Raw genomic sequence first — 22,490 nt, forward strand, 5'->3', positions numbered from 1 at the left:
GGCAGGATTTCCAAGCTCCTCCTCACTCTGTCAGCACGTGGAAAACCGTACCTTCCTGGCAGCATCCTCCTGACCTCACAACACGCAAAGGAGAGGAATGCTTCAACATTTCAACTCTACGGCCAACATTTATTATCTGCCCCACACGTTCCACTGTACGTGAGCCACCACATTGCACGCAAACCATGTAGAAATGCTCCGGGCGGATCCCGTACACCTTCTGCAGGATTCTCATGAAAATCACGTGCGAGACTTCAGGCTGCGAAAGCAAAGACACAAACCAGCGTGTCACCCGCACCGCGCAGGGCTCCCGGGCCGCCCGGAAAAGCAGCCCCGCCGCTACCGCCCCGAGGCGAGGGAGCCGCGCGGCACCGCTCCGCCGCGCTCCGCAACACGAGCGGCGGCACCGCGCGCTCTGACAGCTGCGGGGCACCGGCCCCCCCCGCCCGCCCGCGCCGCGGGGGGCCAAAGCCCGCGCGTCGCCTCAGCGCCCGCCCCGCCCCGCCGCACCTTCGGGCCGGGGAACAGGTCGCCCTTGGCCAGGCTGCGGGCTTCGGAGCCGGCCCGGACGTGGCCGCGGAGGCAGGTAGCGATGTCGGCGGGGCTGCAGCGCCGGAACGTCAGCACCTCCATGGCGGCGCCGCCAACCGCCGCCGCCAACCGCCGCTGCCCTTTGAACCCGGCGCCGGCCCCGCCCCGCCCAGTCGTCACTTCCTCCACGCCCGGACCAATCCCCGCGCTCCGCCCCGCCCCCGCAGCCAATCAGCGGCAGCCGTGCGCGGCGGGACCGCCCCCCGGCCCCGGCCCCCTCCACGCGCTGCGAGGTCCCGGCAGCAGGAGGAGCAGCACGCCTGCCCGGCGATCCCGGGCTCTCCAGCCAGCTGCTTCTCCAGCCTGGAGAGCGCTCCTGCACGCTCCGGGCACTGGGGAGGCACGCAGTGAGCCCCAGGGAGCAGCTCCGCGCGGTGGGATTCAACTCCGCACCCTGGCACGCGTCCCACCCCGCTTCTCCTCACCCGTCTCTCCCCCTTCTGTGCTCCTCCTGGAGAACCTCCAGGGGAGTTCCCATCGCTCTTCTTTTCACCCACTCATCTTTTGGCAACAAGTCTCCGGGGAAAGGCTCCTGTGACCCTGGCCCAAAGGATCTCCCGTGGCCCCCCGACACCGCACCGTGCCCAGCGGCAGCATTACCTCATCTGGAGAAAGAGCGCCGTGAAGAGCGTGCCTGGAAGCTCCCGGTCCAGGTCGGGCTTCTCCAGCTCCGTGCACTGCAGAGGGAAATAAATGAATGAGTGAATAAAGCCGACTCGCAGAGGCTCTCTCCGCAGAGATCTCCTCTCCCAGGGAGCCGGGGCAGCACCTACCGACGTCGACAGAGAGGGGCAGATTTCCCAGGCTGAGGTGCAGACGGGACAGGGCCTGGGCCAGTTCTGCCGCGGTTAACGCCCCTCCTCCTCCAAAGGGCTCGACGCCGGAGCTAAGCTGGACGGCCGCCCGCCCGCCCGCTCTCCAGCCGCTCCTCCTGGCGGCCCAGCTCCTGGCAGCACTGCACATATTCCAGGTAGGACGCGAGGATCTAGAAAGGTCCAGACAGCAGAATGCACAAGACTGGATCTCGCCAGGGTGACTCTCGGGCCTAGAGGGCCACAAACCCCACCGCCACTTTCGCTCTTCTCTTTCACTCGCACGCCTCCCACAGCCACAGCCTGCCCAAGGGTGACAGTCACGACACAAATCCAATGAGAGGAGCAGCCCAGAAGAACAGCAAGCCCCGTCTCCTGGGAGCTCGCAGAGAGAAGTCCCGGGACGGGGACATCCCCATCCTGTTTGGCCTCTCCTTGCCGGGGCAGACCCTGCGGCTGCTCTTGCCAGGCCGGGGGAAAGGAGCCGTGTCGGACGCGCGGCCGCCTGCTGCGGCTGCTGCGGCGCGGAGAAGGCACTCACGTGACTCGCGTCCTCGGACTCCTCGGCCGCGTTGACCCTCATGAGCGCTGCGAGGAGCGAGAGCCTCCGGCCGCTGGAAGTGTTCTCCAGGCTGAAGAGCTGCCGCAGCAAGGAAAGGCAGCGGCTCTGCTGGAACAGCCAGGGCAGCCTCTCCGTCCTGCCACGCAAGAGAAACTGCTGAGCCGCAGCCGCGAGCCGCGCGGGGCCGAGTCCGGCAGGGCCGGGGAGGCGCGGGGCCCACGAGGCGGCTGGGGCGGGCAGGGCTGCAGGGGCGGACGCAGGAGCACCGAGAAGCACCACGGGGAAAGGTGACTGCTCGCAAGGACGCGACGGCACTACAGCCCGCGCCGCCCAGCAAAGCCGGGCACCGGCAGCAGAAGGGGTGCTGTGCGGCAGGCTGGCACCCAGCTGCGAGCCCTGAGCTCCCTCCACCCCGCACCTCGCCTCCGCTTCCCCCCGGGCCCACCGCCTGCTCCCTCCTGCGCACTCCCTTTCCCTCTGCAGCCTGTGCTCCCCGCTAACACCCCTCTGCTCTCACCCGCGCCGTCCCCCTCGAGACGACACAGCCCGCCTCCCCCGACAGCAGCCCCCAGCGCCCTGCACAGCGTCGCCCTCACCAGGACCTGACTCTAGCCCTAAGCCTAGGCAGCTGGCGGCCGAGGGGCTCAGCACCAGCAAGGAAAGGGCTCTTTCTGCCCTTCTCTTCCCCCTGAGCTCCTTACCCCGCCTCTGCGGGAGGGCAGGAGCCTCTGCTCTTCTGGTGAGAGGCGTGCGCCGACTGCTCCAGCAGGAGCTGAAAGAAGGCGCCAGCTGAGGTGCCCGGAAATTTCCGGCCCAGCAGACTCAGCGCCTTCCTGAGGGTCGTCTTGGCCAGCTCCATGCGTCCCACGTTGTAGCACATCTGCCCAGGAGAAGGCTTCTTCAGGCGGTGCCCGAGGGCTCCGACTGAGCTCCCACCACATTTCCCGCCCCTGCCCGACGCGAGGCCGAGGGCCTTGACCGGCTGGGGCCGGAGGACGCGGCTGTCGCAGGCAGGGCTGCTCACTGCGGCCGGGCCTCAAAGTGCCAGAGGTGTCCCCCCCGCCGCCCCCGCCGGCTGCCCCGCGCCACCGCGGCATCCCGCTCCTCCCGCCCCGAGAGCCCTCGCGGCCGCCCTGCCGCTTTACCTCCCCTTGCAGGCTCAGGAAGGTGGCTTCTTCAAAGCAGGCCGGCACCGGGGCTTTCTGAGCCGCCGAGCTCCTCAGGGCCTCTGCTTTGCGCAGGCTCGTGAAGGCCTTGGAGCAAGCGCACGGAGAGCGGGTGAGCGGCGCTGCGGAGCCCGCCTCCAGCCCCAGCACTCCCACCCGCCTGCACAGCTCCCCGCGGAGGCCGTGCCCCTGCCCCTGCCGATGCCACCCCAGCGCACGCCGCGGGCACGAGCGCTCCTCCGCACCGCCTCCCTGCTGGGGCGCCTCGCGCGAAGGTCCCGCTCCCCTGCCCCGCGGCTCTTGCCCCGGGACCGGCAAGCGGGAGGAAAACCCCGGCTCCGACCCCAGCCCTTCACCCCCAAGGGCCCACAGAGGCCGGTCCTAGTGCAGGGGGGAAATGGGCTTGCCCTGGGCAAGGCCACCGAGAGGCCTCCACGTGCAGCGGCCTCTGGCACGCAGGACAACTCACCAGGTAGTTGTCGGAGACGTGCAAGCAGGCAGCCGCGCTCTCCAGCAGGTAGTAGAGGGCTCTGGCATCGTTGCCCATTGCCGTGTGGTGGTGAGCCAGGGGCACGAGCACCAGCTCCACGACGGCCTTGCACTCGCAGGAGCGCGCGGCCTCGGGCGTCCCTCTGCTCTGGCCGGGCACCGCAGGCACCTGCTCCGCCTGCGCCAGAAACCGCTCTGCCTCCCTACGCCGAGACAAGGGCACGGAGAAAGAAGAGACACGCTAGCACCCCCGCACTGCCCTGGCCGCCCGCACTAACACCGCGCTCCAGCGCGGCACACGGCCGCGTGCACGGCTGCCTCGTGCGGCTGCGCTGCGTTTCACAGCCTCCCCAGGCGCGGAGAGCGCTGCCCAGTTATTCTCGCTGCCCCACGCGGCAGCAGCCGCGCTCTCGCCCGGCTCCAAGCAAAGCCTGTGCTACTCCTAACACAGGGCTTTGGGGCACGGCGCCTCTTCTTCCTCTGTGTAATAAATTGTAACTATTTGTTCATTGTTTAGAAGGAGGAATAAGCCGATGGAGGGGGAGGAGGAGGTTTTACAACAATCAGGGTTGAGACATGGTGTCAGGCAAATAAATTATGGTAAGCACAAAAGCTTATATGACCCCTTGTGGAACCGGTGTCGGGGCCCTAGCTATCTTGCAGGACTATGAAGAGCTGAAGTAAGCAACAAGCTGCTCAGAGGTTTTGAAGGTAAAAGGATAAAGAAAAGATAAGCAGGCGCCTGTAATTTTCTCACAGAACAGCATCCCAAAAGGGAGTCAACACAACAGATAAGCAAACCCCTGTGATCACTCACAAGGAGACAAACCAAAATAAAGAGACAGAAGAAGACCACGGCCTTCCTCTCCACGACCACCAGAGAGCTTCAGACGACCCCCCCAGCAACTCACACATGCGCGGGACGCACCGGGAGATTACAACGCAGACTGTAAGGGGGGACTGTGTGTGAGGGAGGCGCGCGCCGTTGGCGGAGCTGAGACTCCCCGGCCGCCCAGCGCAGTTTTGCTTGTGGCTGCTTACTTAATTAAATAAATTGTTCACATGATTTAACAAACTCTCTGTATGAATTGACCTTCAAGAGAGTAACTTATGACACGCAACTGCCCCTGCGACGGCGCCGCTTCAGGAGGAGCAGCCGCTTCCCGCGCAGCGCCGCCGCCCAACCACACGCCGGGCCGGGCCGGGCCGGGTCGGGCCGCGCCGGGCGCCGCCGCGCAGGCGCGTGCGCGGCAGCGGCAGCCGGGGCGGGGGCGGGGCCTGCCCGGGAAGGTGCCGCGAGGGGCGTGGCCAGCGCAGCCGCCCTGCTGCGGGGCAGAGGTCGAGGAAGAGAGCGACCATTGGCTGCGGTGCCGCTCTCTGATTGGTGCTCTCCCTGGGGAGGCGGGGCTGGCAGGCTTCCCGCTCGCGGGAGGTGGGGGCAGCGCGCGGGGCTGCTCCGGCCACGGCGGGATGGTGCTGCGGGGCGGCGCGGAGCCGGGCGGCGGCGGCGGCTGGGGGGGGCAGTGAGCACTGGGGCCAGGCGGCAGCGGGAGGTGTGTGTGAGTGGGCGGTGGTGGGTCGCGGCGGGGACTGGGCGGCGGCTGGCGGCGCGGCGTCCTGCAGGGACGATGGCTCCTCGCTGTCCTCCCTCAACCGCCTGGAGCGCTCGCAGCGCACGGAGCGGCTGGACACACTGTTCGGCTTCGAGCGGCCCACGGAGCCTGGCGAGCGCACGGGCTGGCTCATCCACATGCACCCGGTAGGACTGGGCCGGGGGGGGGATGTCACCGGCGGGGGGTGTCACCCACAGGCACCTGGTAGGACTAGGGGGGACAACGATGGGGGGGTCACCGACATGCACCTTGTAGGACGGGGGGCGAATGTCACCGACGAGAGGGGGAGATGTCTCCGACAGGCACCTGGTAGGACCTGGGTGTGAGTGGAGGTGTCACCCATAGACACCCAGTAGGACTGGGGCAGGGGAGGTGTCACCGACAGGCACCCGGTAGGACCTGGGTGTGAGGGGAGGTGTCACCCATAGACACCCAGTAGGACTGGGGCAGGGGAGGTGTCACCGACAGGCACCTGGTAGGACCTGGGTGTGAGGGGAGGTGTCACCAATAGACACCCAGTAGGACTGGGGCAGGGGAGGTGTCACCGACAGGCACCCGGTAGGACTGGGGTGGGAGGGGGCGGTGGGGGGTCGTGTGTCGTAACAGGCCATGTGCATGTGCAGACGGAGGTGCTGGGCGAGGACCGGCGGCTGGTGAGCGCTGTGGACTACTTCATCCCGGAGGATGGGAGCCGCTTCGAGGTGCATCCCGTTCCTCCAGCGCAGCGCTGGTGCCCGGGCTGGGCGTCCTGCCTGCCCCCACCGGTTTGGCTGTTCTGGGCCCCAGGCATCACCCAAAAGGCAGCAGCGCTGTCTGCTCTCCGCTGGGTCCACTTGGGACCCTTGGGGGCCAAGGTGGGTGCTGCAGAGATGCAGGGATGTGTATGTGGTGCACAGATGCCAGCATCGTGCAGCAAGGCTCGCGCGGTGCCCGTTGCTTCCGTTGGGAACCGTTGGGTTGGTTTCTCACCTTGGCTGCGGGGTCGCGCAATGTTCACCGGTTTTGATTTCTCCTGGGTGGCCCTGCCCTATAAGCCGTATTTCTACATCGCTACCCAGAAGGCGAGTATGGACTTGGAAGCTGCGCACTGGCAAGTGGGGTCTTGAGTAAACTAGTGGCCGAGGTCCCAGAGACAAGGGCAGGTTTGACTTGAAGGGTCCCCCAGTCAGCTGAGAGGCCTTGTGACCGACCATCTTCTTGGGTTGGTAGGAGAAAAATACAGCTCCAGTGCTTCTGTTCGTGGTTTTGTCAGAGCTGATAGAGAAGACCTGAGATGGGAAGCAGCTGTATCAGTATGGTGGCTGCACTAAGGTTTCTTAGAGGGAGGTTGGTTTGTTATGTGATGAATTATCCCTTCAAGGGGCTGTCATATTTTTCCCGTTCTTTTTTTGTCCTAAAATTGATCTCTGGAGCCTATTTCACTTCTTCTAAGCCCAAACAGGGGTAAATTTCCCCTCTCATCTCGTCTTGATCCTGCTCGTGCTGCAAAACTGGGTTTGTTCTGACGGTGCTGTGAATTGACGATCAAAGAGAGCCCCAGTGTGAAGGAACAGATTTCCAGATGGCCAGGATTTCAGGACAGCCTCGTGTCCTCCCCTCACAATTGAGGACACTAGTGCCAGAACCTCTTGTGAGCTTGTCTTCTCCTCTGGAGAAGTGTCTGGCTTTGTTGCTCATTCTCCAGTTTCTTTGCAGGGCTGTGAACGAGAAGTGTCATCCTTCCTCTCCAAGAAGTTTCAAGGGAACATTTCAAAGCTGGGAACTGTCCCCAAAGAAGATTTGGATCTGGTCAGTATTCCTCTGCCTGCTGTACTATTGAATAACTAATCTTTCTTTCTTTCTTTCTTTCGAGCTCAAGTGGAGTAGAAAGGGGCTAAGCAGTAAAAGGAAGCAGTATGCTTACCTTTAATCTTCAAGCACTGTTTGCATTGCATATCATGAATAGGCTAATTATTGCTTATTGATAGTAATTGCTTGTTATAGTTATAGTAAATAAAATATATGTTCTGCTCCAGCACATAGTCTTTTTCACAGGATGCTCAAGAAACTTCCTGAGCTAGAAATGGTTGGAGATTAAGAGTGTTGTGGCAGAGGGGGATAGTATACATTTACTCTTTCTTGGGTGTGTACTGGTGATTGCGCTTGGAAACAGACAACAAGACAAGATGGCCCTTGGTGTGAACTGGCATAGCTCACATGTTCTTCACAGCGTGTCTTACGTGCTTGCTAGCATCTCTTCTCACTCCTAGTCTTTCCATCCAATTACTACCTCTTCTTTCAACGCTTTCTTACTGTTAGCAGTCTTCCCCTTTCCCTCATTACTCTTTTCCACCCTTAGCTGGCACTGTCTTGTTGCTTTGTAGCCAAATCACTTGGTGGGTCTTAAGCAGAACTACATTAAGTTATCCTTCCACGTGGTGGAGGACTTGGTGAAAGTGCGGAAAGAGATCTCTCCTGCTGTGAGGAAAAACAGAGAGCGAGACCAGGCGAGCGATGTCTATACGTCTATGCTGTCAAGGAAAGAGGTCTCCTTAGGATGGTTGGCCCATGGGCTTCTTAGGATTCCCCTAGTCACACAGACTAAAAAGTACAAATGAGAATTCCAATCTTCTCTTTGGTTTCCTACACCTGATGTCTGATTTCAGTTGAACCATTTCAAAGGAAGAGGAATCTAGTGAAGTGAGCACTTCCTGCCCAACTGAGAGGTGTACATCATTTGTTCCAGGTGATTCCTGGGGTGCCCAACTATTCTTAAACTCGTTGTTATGCTTTATAAATCCAATGCCATAAGAAACCTTTACTATAAAGGCATAGAGGTAATAAGTGTTTTTTGCCTGCGCAGTGTTTCCTCACGTGCTGTCAATCCTGATGACTCTCTTTCTCGAAGGGGGTTGTTGCATTAAAGAGAAGCTTTTGTTATTCCGTTCTCTCCTGTTAATGAATTTTGCTGTTTGGTTATCAGTGGGTACCACTGTTGCTACCTTGTCTCCTACAGTCAAGCCTGCTGGGTCTGAGATGTGCATAAACCTACTTAGGTAAATTAGTTGTTAATCTAATGAGAACTGCTCGTTAAATCATACTCTAAAGCTGATTTGAGTTTAATGTATTTGGTCATATTCAGGATCCGGTTGTTCTCGCCTTTGACATTGAAACTACCAAACTCCCTTTGAAGTTTCCTGATGCAGAGGCAGACCGGATCATGATGATCTTCTATGTGGTTGATGGGCAGGTAATGGAACAACAGTTCTTTTCTTCATGCTTTGGAGCAAAATGCTAGACAGCAAACGAGCATGTCACCTTTGGCGGTCTGGTCCCTGGCTTGCTTTGTTGCTAGTTGCTTGGTCTATATGTAATGGCTGTGGAAATAAAATTGAAGTCTAGTCTGAATGATGCATAAGGATTTCCTCGTTTTGTATGTTGGAGAACCCAGCTAAGGCTACTGGTGCCCCTTTGAGGGGCAGTAGTAATTTGGAGAGTATAGTCCTTAAGTTGTCTCCCTTTTGGCACCCTTAGTTGATTGTAAGCAATTGTTCAGAAGGTGACCTCCAAAGAGCCGTTCCCACTTGACAAAAGCTCTAGCTATCAAGCTGTGCAAGGATTATCGCATCGATGGAAGACTATTTCATCCTTTAGGCAGTGTGTTCCGGTTGTTCAGGAACCTGTCCCTGGTGTAGCAGGGATCTGAGTCCTCAGTAACTCTTCCTTTGTCAACTCTCTAGGGCTATCTGATCACAAACAAGGAGATTGTCTGTGAGGATATTGAGGACTTTGAATTTACTCCGAAGCCGGAGTGTGAGGGTCCATCCTGTGTCTAATGAACCAGATGAGGTAAGTAGGTTCTACTTGGGAAATCAGGCTGCTTTTTATCTGCCTTGGTCTCTTGTAGGCCAAAGAGAGCTTATCACCCAATAGAGTGTATCTTTGGGGAGCACAGCGGACAGTCACGGTGCTGGTGATGCTTTCATTTCATGGTGTGACGATGAGGCAGATCGGGTTCTAGCTAGGTCAAGAGCAGAGGGGAAGGACTGCATCAATTGTATTATATCCAGTGCCTGCCTGCAGGAGGTGAATTTGCTGAGTGTTTGTGTTTGTGGGGGAGATGTTTTTTGTTTTGAGTTTTTTTTAATCCTCTGTTGCATACTAGGCTCATTTAATGCAGAGGCGGTTTGAACATGTCCAGGAGACCAAACCTACTATCATTGTCACATACGATGGAGACTTCTTTGACTGGTAAGATCAGGAATGAAAACTAACCTGGTTTCTAAAAGGAAATGTTGTCTAGGCCATGAGGTGAGATTGGGTACCAGCCTGTATGTCCTTTGTCTGGAGGTCACATAGCGGCCACATGCGTTCTTATCTACGCAGACTATCCAGCCAGTTTGGGAACCTGTTTACATCCTGATTATGTGCTCTTTATCTGGAGTGCTGGGCTGAGTCTTGGATTGCCAGCCTGCAGAGGACTGTCGAAGAGGGGGAGGTGGAATTCAGAACTTTTTTTTTTTTTTTCCCTGAGCAGAGCTATGTTTACTGGCTTTGAAATACGAACTTCTATAGAGTCCCATCAATTGGTCCAGGGATTGCTGAGCTACTTCTAGATTGTTGTTGATTTGGCAATGTTTGTACACTGATGACCTCAGTAACTGGAGAACAGGCAAAGTGTCAAAAGAGAACTGCAAAATAATAGGGAGACCAGAGCAGCCAAGCCTTCGGGGAGCGAGGGAAACTCGATCATAATGTTCTGCCTCCTGGTATAGGATGTGAGCAAGCAGCTTCCTTCTTGCAGTAGCTCTGCCCTACTTGGAGTTTTCACTGTGGCCAGCTCTCACGGGTAAGGTCTGGAGCAAAGGAGAATTCACAAGAAAAATTCCTCATTAAGTAGCTTACAAGAAAGCAATCCTGAAACCCTTGGGGTGGGGATGGGGTGGAGGAAAGGGATTGCTTTGTTTCTTCTCTTCTGCATTGTCTCTCTCCTCAGGCCTTTTGTGGAAGCAAGAGCAGCAGCTCATGGAATTAATATGTATCAGGAGATTGGATTTCAGAAGGGCAGCCAGGGAGAGTACAAAGCCCTGCAGTGCATCCACATGGATTGTCTGAGGTACCGAATGCTGCGTCTGTACCGTATAACTGCATCTTTATCTGTTAAATTTGTATAAAATGCCTACAGTTGATGTATTTGAATACTGTCCCTTTTCCATCTCTGTGCACTGCTATTATGAGTTACATCTTACTAGGAAAGGACTAGCACCCCCATCTTTGGTTGTGCTGCTTCTACTCGGTACTCCGTTGTGTGCCATTATGTACAGAAGTTACGTCTTGCCCACACTAGCCTGAACGACTAACTCTGTTTATACAGTCTGCTGGTGGCTGTCATTGGGAGTTTGAGAACTGTCCTGGATCCTAGCACAGAGAGGAAAAGAAAGGGTGTGTGTGTGTGTGTGTGTGTGTGTGTGTGTGTGTGTGTGTACAGGAGAGGGCTGTCTGTCTTGGCAGTTGTGACTTGAATGTTTTTTCACATTGGACCAGTGTCCAGACTCTGGAAAACAACTGCCTCTCTTTGCAGTCCTGCTGATACCTCCTCCTGTGTTTAAACGTTTATCTTTGAAGTCTCTGAAGTATGAGGGTTGAGAAAAATCTGAGCAATAGAAATGATTTGAATAGCAGAATTTGTACGAGTCAGAATTTAAGAGCATGGGTAGATATGCAGACTGTCTAAAGCTGTGCAGCTTCTTATTCCACTGCACTTGGATGTTCTGCTCTCACCTTTCCCTGTTAGAGTAATGCAGATCTTTTTGTACGTAGCAGCCCTTTCTGAAGTGCAGGGCTGTCTCTTCGTCGACTGGCATTTTCATTATTCTGTCTAGGTGGGTGAAGAGAGAGAGTTACCTGCCAGTGGGAAGTCACAACCTGAAAGCAGCAGTGAAAGCAAAACTGGGTTATGATGCAGTGGAGCTGGACCCTGAAGAGATGTGCCGGATGGCTACGGAGGAGCCTCAGGTGTTCCCATCCGGTGCTGTATCTCTGGGCATCTGCAGTATTAGTGAACCTTTGAGTTAGAGCTTTGTGAAATCCTTTAAGTTAATGCAGTGTCTTTGAGAAGTTGTCAGTGTATCTTGCTGAATTTCAGACACCTGAATGAACTTAAGCTTAGGGAAGAATAGAATTTCCTTGATGTGTTTCTGGCATTGGCGTTGCACTGTATATTTGTGTTATTTACACTTCTGCAAAATGGTAGTACTCGGGGCATTGCAACGGAGCAGTACTTTGCTAGTGTCCAGGAGACACCTTAATGAGGTTTCTGCCAAAGCCCTGGAGATCTCTGTAGGCCAAGAGTGGCCTCCTGACCACTCCGGAGTGGCATCTGTGCGGATATGTGGCAGTGAGCTCATCTTCCCCATTTCTGCTAATTCGGAGCTGGCTTATGTAATTCGGGTTAAAGCAGAATGTCGTCTTAAGCCGACTGATAACTCTTTACATGCTGGGATGTTTGTATGCAGAAATATACCTTTTGCATCTTCCTGCTGATTTCAACCTTTCCTTGTTTCCCGTTGTACGTGTTAACTGCTGTATTAAATGTGACTGGGATTGATTTGTCTTTCTCCTCAACAGACTCTGGCCACCTGTTCGGTGTCTGATGCAGTTGCTACCTATTACATGTATATGAAGTATTGGCACCCTTTCATTTTCGCGTTGTGCACCATCCTTCCCATGGAGCCTGATGAGGTGAGTGCATGCCTGAAACAATTTCTTTTCTGGGCAGAGAGCTGCATGCTTCATGCAACAGTGACACATTGGCAATAGAACTAATTTCTACTGTTTGGATAGTTTTTCCCAAGGAAAGGAGGGAAAGTAGTCTCCAAATGCGCTTCCTTTCTGCAGTACAGCAGTCATAGCTGTTTTTCCGTAGACCAGTTATGGGTAGCCTAAGTGAAGGAGTTGGTTTTGTTTCCTTACTGTGCTCCTTCTTGCCTTGGGCTTCAATACTGCCTGAATAAACACATCATGTTGGGCACCAAATCAGACATTTAAGTTCAATGATGTGGTGATAAGGCCAGCCTAATTCCAGCAGCACCCTTTACAGCTCTTCTTTCTAAGTCCAGTTTTTGATGTCTGTCTTTTACAGGTGTTAAGAAAAGGTTCTGGGACAGTGTGTGAGGCATTGCTGATGGTTCAGGCCTGTCACGCCAACATCATCTTCCGCAACAAGCAGGAGCAGGAGTTCAGCAAACTTACAGATGATGGCCACGTGCTGGACTCGGAGACGTATGTAGGAGGCCAGGTGGAAGCTCTGGAACCTGGGGTTTTTCGCAGTGACATCCCTTGCCGCTTTAAAAAGGTAAGGACACAATCAAGGTGTTGCGACAGAGGCTTTAAAATGGTAATGCAATGATGCTCTTTCTCTTCTTTCTGGAGAACATGGCAGTAGGGAATAACCCTCCAACTGGAATTACCATCCTCTGTTCTTTTGGGGGATACCCAATAGCAATACCTGTTATAAAACTGATACCTAATTTATGGCTTGAGTGCATGAACCTGCTTAGAGTTTAGGTGGGAAGGGTTGGAGAAGTTGCTCTTCATGACCTCAGACTGGCTATTGGGTAAAGACAGTGTTACAGCAAAGAGAGTGGTTCATTGCTGTTGAGTGGGTTTGTTTACTTTGTTTATTGGTTGGTTGTAGGGTTTTTCTTTTTTGGGGGGGGTTTTAATTTTCTTTGAGCGAGTGGTTGTTGGCAGAGGTGACTCTGTTTTTGTCTCATCAGGATTATATCTTTGTCCTTCTCCCACTCAAGCCAAGCTTCTTTTGGCCTCTTTTACCTGTTTCTGGTTGGTGCTACTGTCTAGATTGTAAGTTTTAGAGGCAACTTCCATCTTTGCTGTGTGATACACCATACCTCAGTGCTGCTTGTTTTAGTGGCCTTAATCTCGTGAATGATCTTAAGGGAACGTGCACTGTGAATTTAGAAGGACCTTAAATCTAAATCCTTGGCCCCTTAGAGCCTTAGATGTGTGAGCAGCTGACTGCTAGGTCAGCCCCATAAGTGTTGCACTCTGGAACATGCATGCAATCTTCTCTTCTTGTTAGCTGCCCTATATAGCCTCCTTTGCAGGAGAACTCCAAGGGCCGGGGAGCAGCCACCATCTCTTCTCTGCTTTGTGTTTTGCCCTAGTGCGAGTGGTGTAGGCTTTTGTGAGTTGTAGGGTTCTTAGCAGAAAGCCACCGTCCTTCAGTTCTAGAGAGCTCAAGCTGCCTGTGGAGGTCAGGCCAGCTAATTGGCCAACATTATCTGCCTGCTGACATTGGAGCTGATCAGTGAACGAAGGGGCATTTCAAAATGCCATTCAGCTGACCTGTTTCAGCCATCTGCCCTTCAGATGAGATGAACTGCTCTCTACCCATACTGAGACATGCTCTGCTAAGTAGTGAACCTGTTTTCAAAGATCGCCGAAGCTATGCTGGAGCATGGATAATCTTGCAGAAGCTGTCACCCCCTGCCCCCCTTCCCTGGGCAGTGTGTGAGGATGGGTGTCAGGGCTAGAAGAGGTCTCGGTATCATTCCTGTATCTTTGCAGAATCCTGCTGCCTTTAACTTCCTGGTGCAGCATGTGGAGAAGACGCTCCGGCATGCTGTCGAAGAGGAAGAAGGTTTGCCGTTGGATCAAGTCACCAGCTTCCAGGAGGTCTGTTGTCCTGCCTCAGCCTGCAGGGCCAGAGGCATGACTGGGCTTTCCAAGGAGAGCAGAACTGTGAGGGTGGAGTTGCAGCACATTTCTTTAGGCAAGCCTGGGTCCTTTAGGTCCAAGCCTGGTGTTGTATAACAACTTTCTTCAGCTTTGAGTTCTGCCCCATGTCCATCTGTGCCTTATTTCCCATATTAATAAAGAACTGGCATAGGCTGGAGGCAAGGCTGATTTTTCTCATCCTGAATATGTCTGGTGAGACACCACATGTTAAAGATGCCTGTTTAGACTCATTTTATACTCCATGGAGAGAGACAGGAGAAACTTATCTGTAGACATTTGCAGTGTAGATGAAACCTACCTTGGAGGTCCAAAAGAAAACCTTAAAGATTGGTGGCTAAAGAAGACTCGCCGCTGCCACTCTTCTTAATCCTATTCCTTTAGTTTTTCATACTCTTCCTGTGTTCCCCAGAATCAGTGGCAGGTGTTTCTGTGCATGTCGGAAGTAAAGGATCAAATATAGTGCGTATGTGACTGCATCATTAATTCCTTCTTGTTTGAATTTTACTTTTTTACATCTCCCCGCAGGCTTGTGATGAAATCAAAGTCAAGCTGAATTCCTTGAAGGATGTTCCTAATGGAATTGAATGCCCCCTTATCTACCATTTAGATATAGGGGCCATGTACCCCAACATCATTCTGACCAACAGGTTGCAGGTGGGTAACCTCAGTCCAGTCAGGAAGGTGTCTTCTGTTTTGTCTTGCAGATGGTCTAGGAGGTCCCTCCGATTTGATCCCCTTAGCGGCAAACAATAAACTTTCTGCCCTGGACAGGGGGATAAAATAAGGCTCGGTTTGAAATCCAGTCAGGCTGTTACAGTTGCCAGGTGTACAGAGCCGAAAGGTCTGTCCAAGGTAGAGCAATAGCTTTAGCTGGCTTCTTCCAAAGAATAGTCATTGTTTTTGCTGTAACTTGTGTTCTGAAAAGCTTCTAGAAAGGAAAACTTACTGAACATCACCTCTGTGATGTTCACATTTGTGTTCTTCTAGTACCCAACATCGATTCCTTCTGGCATATGTCACTGGAGACGGTTCTGTTTTCTCTAACATGGGTGTGTCTGACCTGTGTCCAGCCCTCAGCAATGGTGGATGAGGCCACATGTGCTGCCTGTGACTTGAACAAGCCAGGTGCTAATCGTCAGCGCCGGATGACTTGGCAGTGGAGAGGAGAATTCAGTAAGTGTAATTCTGCTGTCTGCTTTGTCAAGTTCCCTGCTGCATTGCAGCATGGATAGAGCTTGCAGCGTGAGCTGAAGACACAGAGACCACTTCCTGTTCCTCCCCTGGAAAGCTCCTAGTTGCTTTTCCTTTGCAGTGCCTGCAAGCTGCAGCGAGTATCACCGCATCCAGCAACGACTGGAGCCTGAGAAGTTTCCTCCTCTGTATCCAGATGGAGCACCCTGGGCGTTCCACGAGCTTTGCCATGAAGAGCAGGCCAAGTATGAGAAGAAGCAACTGGCAGGTGAAAATAAATGGCATTATCTGGAGCAGGTTTTTGGTGCCTAGACTACAAACACATCATTAATTACTTGTCTCTCAGGTCTGGGGCTACTTAGTTCATGCTGACTCAGACTGAATTTGATCTCAGTTTCATGCTGCAACAGTTTTCCCCTAGGATCCCAACCAATTCCTGTACGTTTTTTGAGGAGGAGGCAAGTGCTGTTTTTTGTCTCAGTGTTTCTCTTTTCTCACTGAGAGTCATGTATTTGAGCTGAGACACATGGAAGGTGATACTTTGTTTGGGTTTTTTTGTTGTTGTTCTTTAATGAGCGCTCATTAAGCATGCCAGTGAAACACGTTTCGATATCCTTTCACTTTTTGCTCCTAAAGTGATACTACTCAGCAGAAGCATCTAGCTAGTGGGAGCTCTGAGCAGAGCCTGAATTTGTGGATGAGCCCTCATGGGCAATTTATTTCCCACACACACCTCTGCATCTCTCTAGAGAGGTGCTGTTTCTCCCCATATTAGTATCTTCCTCCCCTTGCCTGTGTAGCAGGTCTGCTTCCTTGCTTTCCTAGGTATGATGTTTATTTGCATTGATGGAATTTTTCTCAGACTGGTGCCTTGAAAGCTTCAGATCTGTGGATCTGTGTGGTTTGCCCGATGCCGTTGTGTTCATCCTTCCCATCCATAGTGGGGCACTGATCTCTGAGAAAGCTTTCTCTGTTTATTCCCTTTACTAGATTATTGCCGCAAGGCTTATGAGCAGATCCATGTCACCAAGGTGGAGGAGCGTGTCACCACCATCTGCCAGCGAGAGAACTCTTTCTATGTAGACACTGTACGAGCTTTCAGAGACCGTCGCTGTGAGTTCAAGGGGCTGCATGAGGTGCTGGGCTTGAATTTCTGTTTTATTTGTGCTGCCAAAGCTAGAAGGTCCTCACCTCTCACTGAAAACTTGAACCCTAAAGGATCATTTTGCTCAATCTGTATGGTCAATAAGAAATATTAGCTTTCCTGACAGCTCTGGTGCAAATGCAGGTTTTTCCCCTGCTGAATCCTAAACAGCTGCTGCCACAGTGGTTCCTAGCTCTCTGATGCAATCACTTTCAGTGCTAGGAAAGAAAACAGCTGGGTTTTTCTTGGCTTTTACTGGATCTAGAAAATTCTCAGCTCAACTATTTTGTGATCTGGTTTGTGTTCAGTGTAGGGTACTTTTCAAAGAGAAAGATGAGACAAGCAGAGAAACAATTGATCTTAGGCTAAGAAGTGATTGATTCTAGGAGAAAGAAGCAGCATGTTCTAGTTCTCAAATGTTTGGAGTCTTGTGGCAGAGGGAGGAGCCTGAAATGTAGTTGCTAATATATTGAAAGAAATGACAAGATGCTGGGACTCTGTCTCTGGAAGAGTTTAATAAAGAGCTATTTGCTTTGCAGTTATTGCTAGTTCTGTCGTGAATCACGGAGGTGGCTGGGAGGCCTTTTCTGCTGAAATGGTTCTGCTGTTAGTCTCGATCTAATCTCTTGCTGCAAGCATTTAGTTCTTGCCAGCACAATACGTGGTGTGACAGAATTGATGTAGGATGGCAGTTCTGCTGGGATTAGGTAATTCTAACTATGGGTGTGAGTTACAGTTGATGCTGCAAGACTCTTCCATAATATAGCATAATGCCTGTGCCGAACGCTTCCCCCTCAAATGCAAAAGAAAGAGCAGAAAGAAAGAGGAATTATCTTAATAACTGATATTGTTCTAGGATCACAGTGTCATATTAGGATTGAGGTGGGGGGAATATCTGGCTATTGGTACTGCCTGTAGTGGAATGTAGGGTTGTCCTGACTGCCTCTTGCCATCAGGTGTGGAAGAAAAAGCTGTCTGCGGCTGTGGAGACAGGCGATGCCTCTGAAGTGAAGCACTGCAAGAATATGGAAATCCTCTGTGACTCCCTGCAGCTGGCACACAAGTGTGTCCTCAATTCTTTCTATGGCTATGTCATGCGTAAAGGGTGAGTCTCACCTGTGGTCGTTGCTGGAGTCCTCCAGCAAGGAGCATTGTAAACCAGAGCTGTTCTAGTGAGGCTCTCACCTTCTTAACGTGCTTCCAAAGCATAAAGGGGATGCTAGGTGATCCCTGTAACACTTTTTTTTTGTTCCTACTAATGACTTCTTATTTATTAGTCCCCTTAGCAGGGACTTTTGCTAAACAAGGCCCTGTAGCATTGGCAATGGATGGCAGGGTTTGTCTATAGGTGATTCTTCAGGGTGTGCGGTTTCCTGAAGTATCACAGGGAAGGAAAAGGAAAATGATCTCCTGAGGGCTGCTGTGATTGTCTTTTTTGCCCTGAGACTTTATTTTCTGTACGACCTGATGCGCTTCCCCGCAGCTGTACTTAAGAGGTGGCACTGCAGCCTTTTGACTGTCCCTCCTCCATTCACAGAGCTTGCTGGTATTCCATGGAAATGGCTGGGATTGTGTGCTTCACTGGAGCAAATATGATCACACAGGCTAGGGAGCTGATTGAGCAGATTGGGTGAGTATGTGCTGAGCTGAGGAAGAAAGGTTCTCCTGTATGTAGTGTGAGCAGATGGGTAAGGGCAGAATTTGACTGGCAGAGAAGAGGAGCAGTGGGATAGATGTGGGATTAATCAGTGGAAGCTCTGGTGTTCTGGAGATTCAGGTTTCTGACATTGCCATGGCTTATTAATGCAACTGGTGTTGTACGACTAGGACTTCCTTTGCAGAAAGGACACTGCCTCTGCCTGACTTGTGGACAGAGAACAGTTCTTTGGCATATTTTCCAATCTCTTCCTGATGGTGATTTTTTTTCTTCCGTTCTTAGGAGACCTCTAGAACTGGATAGAGATGGGATTTGGTGTGTGCTTCCCAACACCTTCCCGGAAAACTTTGTCATCGAGTCAACCAACGCAAAGAAGCCGAAGGTGACAATCTGCTACCCAGGTGCCATGCTGAACATCCCCGTGAAGGTGAGTCTGGCATCTGTACCAGCCAGCTGTACAGTCTGGTAAAAACAGTGAAAGGGAAGAAAATGTTTTAGCCTTCTGTAGGCCTGCAAGCCAATCAGGCAGTTCTTGTGAAGGGAGTAGCTCTACTGGCAGTGGAGTATGCATCTTTGTTCTCGGAGTTGGCTTCAGCCCAGAGGACAGCCTGTCTTTTGTCTCTGGTCGCCTGTGTAATGAGCAGGACGTTGGGGCTGACAGCTTTGCTTGCTACAGAGCTATACTCTGCCCTGCACAGCCCATAGCTCAAACTTGGCCCTATTTGGCCCTACTTGGCCATGATCCTCTCAGCATCCAAGGAGGAGGGCAAGAAGCTGAAGAAAAGGTAAGAGTTCAAAGCTTGAAAAATCACCACTTCCCCAAGGGAAGGGATTGAGGGTCCTTTTCCTTGACTACATTTGAGGCGTGTTAGTCCTTGCCCCGTGTTGCCAGTCCTCTGGAGCTGGCAGCATGTTTGGTTTGCTTGTTGCTGCATACCACCGAGATCATGCTGTCTTTAAACGGCAAGTTCCCTGCATGAGATCAGTCTTTGAATCCAGCTATGCCCTGGCCTTAATTGACACATCTGACAGTAAATTTCTGAAGATAACAGTAAAACAGCACTTCTCAAACTTTCTGATTAGTCATGGTCTCCCTGTTTGGTTCTGAGATGCGCAGGCAAACTTTGATTTTTCTTTCTATCTTTTCTCTTTAAATTCACTAATCTCTGTCTGTCCCTCTCTCAAGTTTACAGACCTCTAGTAATACTTTTCCCAGAGGTTTCCACTTTAATCCCCATCTAGGGGAAGGAGTGGATCTTGCCAGTGCCATCATGGTATAGAAAAGCAATTGCACTTGACTTCACTGACTTTCTCATGCAGCCTGCTTAAATACGAGCACGAGCAATCACGAGAGGACTGCCCACAGACCTGGGTCTGGGTTCAGAAAATACTGTCACTGTCCTCCAGCACTCTCTGTTCGTACAAGACTATGTTTGTTTCTGCTTGAATGTCTCTGTTGGATGAACTCCAGCATCCACTGTGAGTGCCTTTGCATGCCAAGGGAGTCTATCGCAGAAGTCAAGAGGATGTCAAGCACTGAATGAACTCTGCTCATAGGAGTCTTATCTCAGGGGCCCTTGATTTTTTCCTGTGATTCTTGGGATGTCAGCAAGTGCACTTATTTCTTGCTCACTCTGCAAGTGGAAAGAGCAGTAGTGTGGAGCTGACTGGCAGGTACCGCTGCCAGCTGAGGAAGAAAAGACTGCCTGGAGGAGGGGTGACAAAGCAATGTACGCTTGAGTCTCACCTCTGTTCCACTGAAGCTACCTGTGATGGTTGTATTGAGCCATACAAATAATTGGCAGGCATGTGAAATCCAAGAAACACGACAGAAAAAAAGAGGGCAGTGTGTTGTCATAGTTGTTTCGATAGCGATGTCCAGTTTCCTCTGAGTCCATTTTGCCAGCGTCCCCTCCTGTTTTCCAAACAAAGCTTCATTCTCCTGTATAAGGCTTTTCCTAGTATTTCACTCCACTTCTCTACTCCTCTAACCCTGACTCTCACTTCTTGCCCTTTATTTGCATGCATTTAAGAACATTTTGCCAGTTAGAATTGGCAAGTTGGGGGCAGAGGCTGATGTGCTTTTGCAGCTGGAGGTGAAGTAGTTCATGATGTTATTGTCTCTAGCTGTGTAAATATGCCTAGATCATGGTAGTCCAGAGCCCCACAGCTTGGATTAATTTACCTGGTGGCTGCCTGGTTTGGCAATACTAGAAGTACTTTGGCAGGAGGGTAGTAAGCAGCATCCTGGGAGATGTGTTCCTTGGCACAGAGCTTGTGCAAAAGCTGGTCTATATCCTAGGTATGCAGTCTTCAATGAAGATGGATCCTTGGCTGAACTGAAAGGGTTTGAGGTGAAGCAATGGGGAGAGCTGCAGTTGGTGAAGATATTCCAGTCTTCTGTATTTGAGGCCTTTCTGAAAGGCACCACACTGGAGGAGGTCTCTGCCTCTGTAGCCAAGGTGGCTGATTACTGGTTGGATGTACTGTAGAGCAAGGTGAGTGTAGGGTTTGCAGGATATGCATCCGCTGCATGTTTGTCTTGCCAGGTTGGGGCCAGAGAAGGTCAAAGCTACCCTAACACTGTAGGGAGGATGGACTTTGTCTGAAGAGAATGGTTGGTCCGTTGTGCCTCTGATGGCTGTTTGTATGTAATTTCTGCCTCTTTGATTCTCTAGGGCTGCTCTTTAGGGTCTTTTAGCACCAGACCTGTTGTTACAGCACTTTTGTCAGCTGTTACCGCTTAATTGTGGGTAAGCGTTGTCCTCCAGTCACGTCTTTCACAGAGGTAGCGTGGTGGCCCTCTTGCACCAAGGACTTTCTCTAGAGCCACTCACTGAGACAGAGGATGGCAGAACCATTTGCCTGCAGAATCTTTTCTGAGGAGGCCAGAAGAGATTAGCTTTAAAATAACCAGCAAGAGCAGAGACAATGCCAGAAAACAGAGCCTCAAACCGGGGAGCAGGAGAGATGAAAAGCCGGAGCGACTGCTCTGCTTGGGAGTTTATTGGGAGCACTTCCCCTTTGTATTTTGCATCTGGCACTACAGAGCTGGGCCCACTAAGAGTTTGCCGTACAACATCATTTCAAAGTATTGCATTCACAGCAGGAGTTTTGATGCAGACCTCATGTCCGTGATCTCTATGTTCCATAGGTCGTGTTGGCAACTGGAGCAGAGATTGCTCACAAACTCCTCATAAAGACAGCCATATCAATCGGTTTAAATGTTCCATGTATATAATAGCAACGAGGTTTGATCATTAGGTTCCTGATAGTGATTTTTTTCCCCTTGTTCCTTTTTTCAGGCTGCCAACATGCCTGACTGAGAGCTGTTTGAGCTGATCTCAGAGATCTGTTCCATGTCTCGCAAGCTAGAAGACTCCGGGGAGTGCACAGACAAAAGAAAATGAATGAGCTCTTCACTTCTGAAGGCAAGAGACAGGTAATAAGAGTGAGAGAAAGGAGCTGGCTGTGCTGATGGGCCTCTCTTGCTGATACTGTGTCCTCAGCACCCAAAACTTCCTGCTGTCGTTTCTCTCAGGTCCTTGCTAACCAGCACCAGGGGGGAACACCGAGCTCCCAGATTGGAGACGTAGAGGATTTGGGGGCTGCTAAGCCCCTTCAGCCGTTGGTTCCAGTTGCAAATAAACGGAAGCGGGTCCGTACGGCAGAGGAAAGCCAGCAGATGTCCCAGTATCTGGAACTGTCGCAGTCCTGGCGAGAGATCCTGGACCCACCTGCTGCCATGGGCACTACTAAGGTAAGTGAAGTAGACTGGGCAGGAGGAATCCAGGAAACATCCTGGGAGTATGATCATCTGCCTAGCTAGCTAGGGAACAGGGCGTAGCAAGCTGTATGTTTATTGAAACCGTCTGCGCTTCTATGACTGAAAACTACAAAGGGAAATGTTACCGGGAGAGTCCCACTAGCAGAGAAAGTCAGGCCAATGGCAACTTCACAGCTATGCCAGTAACATGATCAGGATCTGAAGGTGGAAGGGCTCGGCTTTATGGTGCTTGATCCTCATGTGTAGGAGATGCGTGCTAATTTCTGTGGTTCCTGTTCATGTACTCTCTCTCTGATTAGGAAGAACAACTGGTCTGGCTGTGCTAGCACAAGAAGAAATGGGAGCTGCAGGCTCGGCAGCACCAGGAGCATCGGAAGAAGCGGCGCCTGGAGGATGGTGGAGTGATGACAGGCGGAGGCATAATCCGTGATACCCTCTCCAAAGGACTGAGCAGCTACGTGTACAGGACGGCACGCGGCATCCTGGACTTGCCCTGGCAGATTGTGCAGGTACCAGGCAGCAAGGCAGGCCCACTCTTAACCCCTCACAGAGGCCAGTTCAGTGCCCTGTGCCTCATGTTTGCAATACCTGTAGTCAAACCTTGAACTTCAGGGACAGCTAACCTCAATCCTACTTTAGTTTTACCTCCTTGAAGGTCATGTGGGACTGCATAGCCTCAGGCTCAGAGAAGCTTTGTAAGGAAATGAGGTCCTCAAATGATCGTGCTTGATTGCAAATC

The 22,490-nt window shown here is 52.1% G+C and overlaps 1 long non-coding RNA gene and 1 pseudogene across 1 annotated transcript; one reads left to right on the forward strand and one right to left on the reverse strand.

The window, feature by feature from the left end:
- Nucleotides 1-210: 210 nt before the first annotated feature.
- LOC134154779 (uncharacterized) lies at nt 211-2,136 on the reverse strand. Its single transcript, XR_009961369.1, has 4 exons — nt 1,945-2,136; nt 1,365-1,576; nt 1,192-1,268; nt 211-259 (listed from the first exon to the last, which is right to left on the reverse strand). It is a non-coding gene; the product is annotated as an uncharacterized LOC134154779 (long non-coding RNA).
- A 2,954-nt stretch (nt 2,137-5,090) lies between these two features.
- LOC134154763 (DNA polymerase epsilon catalytic subunit A-like) lies at nt 5,091-21,374 on the forward strand (annotated as a pseudogene).
- Nucleotides 21,375-22,490: the final 1,116 nt, after the last annotated feature.

Source organism: Rhea pennata, unplaced genomic scaffold, assembly GCF_028389875.1.
Source record: "Rhea pennata isolate bPtePen1 unplaced genomic scaffold, bPtePen1.pri scaffold_40, whole genome shotgun sequence".
NCBI classification, from domain to species: domain Eukaryota; kingdom Metazoa; phylum Chordata; class Aves; order Rheiformes; family Rheidae; genus Rhea; species Rhea pennata.